Consider the following 4,601-nt stretch of genomic DNA (forward strand, 5'->3'; position numbering starts at 1 on the left):
ATTTTGACTTTTGAAGTGGCAAAAGAATTCGACACAGATTAAAATATTATAGTATCACGACGCCGTTTTATGATTAAGAAGAAGTACTGATTGATGTGGAAACATTTTCAATTGCCTGAAACAAAATAAGCAGCAAAGGAATTAAGAGGACTAGTTGAGCAAATAAACGGATTCAAATAGAACCGTTCTTCCAATAATTGACCGAGGAGCGAGCCAATTCTGTCGTACTTAGAGCAACCAGTAAGTTTAATTCTTATATATGCAGACATTATCAGCGTGATCTGATATGAAACTTGTATGTGCATGAATGCTTCTTTAACACACAAGATGAAATTTTCCACACCCCATTATTTTTACAGAGAAGTACTACTACCTAGCTAATGGTCTCATCTCAGTGGTGAATTTCAATGACATCAGTTCATTTGAATCGTTTGAATCGGTATCGCGGATCTCCTTGTTTCGAGCCAACTCTGCAGCCAAGCACTCTTTCAGCTCTGTCACTACCTGACTCATGGTTGGCCTTTTGGTGGAACTTGAAGATACACAAGCCAAAGCTACTTCAACAGCTTTCCAGGCAGAGTTGGTATTAAAGTTTCCTTTTAGTCTTGAATCGACAATACTTCTAATGTCCCCTTTCTCAACCATGAAACTAACCCATTGACCAATGTGAATTTTCTCATGTGTCTTTGATAAAGCAGGTCGGCTTGTGATAATCTCCAACAACACAATCCCAAAGCTATACACATCACTTTTCTCATTTAACATGTTTGATAGGTAGTACCTGCAAACCAAACCATGTAACTCAAATCATGTGTTTGCTAGGACATCAATTTATTGTTATGGTTTCTTGATTTGATTGGAGTTTTGCTATACTGACAATAATTTGAATACTATTTGATGAAGTGTAAACTAGAAACCAAAGACTTACTCAGGGTCAAGCTACCCAGGAGTTCCAGCAACACGTGTCCATACATGAGTGCCATCATCAGGTGGCCTACTGTTTATTTCCCTGTATGCTTTTTTGTGCATGGTCAGATTGTTCTGATTGTTGTTGTAGCTGCTTTGAGGCATTGTTCTTTCTCTGTCACTAATTAACCTGATTCCAGAAAAGAAAAAGAAAAAAAAGGAAGATCAATTCCAGCCAATGAATCAAACCTGAAAGATGCTTGTGTAAGTTTCCATTGGCCATGTATTCATAGATGAGCCCTGTATTGGTTCCATCCTTGCAATATCCGACAAGGCTTGTCAAATTTCTGTGATGAACTCTCATGAGAAGATTAACCTGCAAGAAACCAAAATTTTTATTTAGAGCTTATGATTGAGCTCAAGCTTTTTGAACATTTATTATATTACATACCTCTGAATAAAATTCTTGATATCCTTGAATTGATGAAGGTGAAAGCATCTTCACAGCTACTTGAGTATCATCTATGTAGCCATGATAAACTGTTCCAAATCCACCTCTACCAACAATCCTCTCAAAATTATGGGTGATCTCGAGTACCTCAGAGTACGTAAATTGACGTTGTGATGGCTCCAGTGGCCCTTGCTGAATGCTTGGTGTTGAATCAGTTACGTCTGCTGAGATCATTAATCATTAAGAAATAACCGATGCTTGCTTCTTCTGTAATCAAATTTATTCTAGCATTGTTAACAAGTATACGGTACCATGTTTTCTTTTCCTTTTGAGGCGCCACAGTACAGCTGCTACAGTTAATATAAGGATTAAAATTCCTACAACTGACACTATTACTGGAACAACAAAATTGTCCTTCTTCTTCTTCTTCTTCTTATCCTTGCCGCAGGAAATCGGTGCAGTTAGATTTTGATTTTCACAAAAGCTGGAATTAGGATGAATGGTGGTAACATAAGTAAGACTTGACCTTAATGATCAGTGCAGTTACTAACTGAACATGAGCTACACTATTTTCTCTTTCATCAGAAGAATGCATATCTCATGATCATTTATTTTCTACAGAGATTTTTACAATGTTATTTAAGAGAAAATTGGTAGTGCTTATGTGTTAGTGTAAGGTCTACCAAAGTTTCAGGAATGAGTGGATATTGATGGTTTATATGTTCACACACCTTAATGATAGCAAACCATCATTTGATTTTTGAATTAGTCCAGCTGGAACTGAACCTGTGAGCTTGTTTTTCTCCAAGTTTCTGAAAGGTAGAGCAACTATATATACCGAAATACGTATAATAAAGTTATAAAAGAAGAAGCAGTTGGTGCATCAGCTACAGATTCAAATAGCTTACAGGATTTTTAAGTTTGGTAATTGAGACACAAATTCTGGCAGTGGTCCTGTCAAATTGTTTGATAAATCCCTGAAATGGGAAATTACAATTTATTCAAATTTAATTTTTGAAAAAGAAATTTTGACTTCAATTAGTAAATCATTTGCATTTTAAGCAGTAAAACATTTGACACAGAAACACACACTTACAGAGTCTGTAGCATTGTGAGATTGAATAAAGAAGGAGCTATTTCCCCAGTTAATCCACTAGAGGACAAGTTCCTTCATTGCATTTTAAACAGATTTACCAAGAAATATAAGTGGGATGTAAATACAAAAAATATAATAAGAACAGGTAAGTTTATCTGAGTATGTCTACTTACAAGGATATGATTCTGGGGGGCTCATAACCATCATAGCTGCAGTTTAACCCTCCCCATGAGTACTCTTTCGGAGCACATGGATCGCCTTGCCAATTTCTCTTGACTCCATAGGTTAACTTTATGTTTGTGATGGGCTCAACTAATATTTTCAGATGCATAAAGAAATCTCAAGTAGGTCAATCATATATTTAGTGGCAGTAATGGGATAGACTGTTACTAGAAATTGGAGATGATGTGTTTGGAAATTTTACATACCATCTTCTTGGTTAGTTTCTGCCTGCAATAACTCAAGGACCATATAAATCTAAAAGGCATTGATGATGGGTGGAAGGGTAGAGTTTCCAACCTGAGAGATTGAAAAGTTTTGCTGTCCTCCACTCAAAGTCACTTTCGTATATAAAGTTGTTGTGGTTAAGTACTTAAGAGAAAAAGGTTTTGTAAGGAAGGACTTCCCATTCCTAGTACTGCTCAACAGTCTAGACTGGTTGGTTGGGAGTTTTTCAACTTCAGCAAAGTGCATGTACACATGATATTGGGTATTTTCATCAGGCGGAATCCACCAAATATCCAAAGTAGTCATATTTTTTGGCACTGCCGCAGAACTCATGACAATGGATGGTGGTTGGTAGGCAGTCTCATTTTTAGGTTCGATGGTAAGCGAGGTGGTTACTTGTGTCCATGCACTGTCATAATAGGGATACCAGAAGCGATCATAAATGTCATCTTTACACCTGAATATAAGATTTCATCTGAATTTAATCAAAGTGAACATTTCAAATTAAATGAGTTCATAACAAAGGAGAAGACAGACCTGTATGTGACATTAGTAATTGTACCAGCATCATACCGCGTGAAGAGTGCTAAGGACCCCATTTAAGCAGGGTCGAGTGTATTATTCAGAGGCCTTAGTTCTATCGCTGATATAAACGGAGTCCCAGAGCCCGTATCGACTAGACAGACTTGTATATAGCTTTGCAAAGGGACATGTATGATCTCCTTGATTGTGTTGTTTGAATATACTGTATCCCACAAGTTAGATCCAAGATGCAGGTCAAACTCTGATGTCTTATTTTGGCCATCATAATCCCCATAAAAGAACGTTGCTCGGATCAAATATTTGGTGCCTCTTGTTACATTTATGGTGTAACAATTCCTTATTCCTTCAGGAAAGTATCTGAGATACCAAACATATTGAGGGTAGACACCTCTGTCTTGTACCAATAGGAGCTTACTTTCACCTGTGTCCACAACAGTTGCATCTGAAATGTAAAACAAGCCTGTTCTCTGCTCATTAAAGCTAGAATTAGGTGGTAGCCCACAGTCTATGTTAATGAAGCCTGAAACAGACGGAAAAGAGAGATGCCTTATTAGCTTTATCTACATTTAGTGAACCGAAAATAAAGCTAAACTCTTTGTGTTCAAATATTCATATACCTGTTTGATCCTGGCCATGAACTACAAGTATTACTGCAATCAAACCAAGCAATGGATACAGGAAATGGCTCAATTTCCCCAGCATTATCACAACTTCTTGCCCTGCACAAGAACACTAAATGTATGTTCACAAGGAATATCATCTTATGTATGCTATTTATATAAATATATGTACTGATAGACATGAGTTATATCTGTGACGATGGATTAGTCAAACAAGTTGTTAACATGAATATTAGTTCAGATGTTGCTTTCATGTTTAGCTGTTGTGATTGCACCTATAATACTAGTCAATTAACTCAAGATGTGCACGGCCGGAAGTCTATGTAAGAGAGGCAACATATGCTTGGGAAGGTTCGCTAAACTCAGACCTTAGTATAGATGGAGCAATTAATCAACCCCTAGTAATCAATTGGAATGGTTTCAATTCTGTTGGTCATCTCCTGAAGAACTATGAGTCTAATTGCATTGTGTTATATACATATTTATTAGAAAACTGCATTCGTGTTGCGTTTATAGGCTATGGACTACCTGTAAATTC

General features: G+C 36.9%; 1 pseudogene; it reads right to left on the bottom strand.

Annotated features, from left to right (window-relative positions):
* Positions 1-154: 154 nt before the first annotated feature.
* LOC117613505 lies at positions 155-4,165 on the bottom strand (annotated as a pseudogene).
* Between the last annotated feature and the right edge of the window lie 436 nt (positions 4,166-4,601).

Source organism: Prunus dulcis, unplaced genomic scaffold (assembly GCF_902201215.1).
Source record: "Prunus dulcis unplaced genomic scaffold, ALMONDv2, whole genome shotgun sequence".
In the NCBI taxonomy this organism is placed as follows: domain Eukaryota; kingdom Viridiplantae; phylum Streptophyta; class Magnoliopsida; order Rosales; family Rosaceae; genus Prunus; species Prunus dulcis.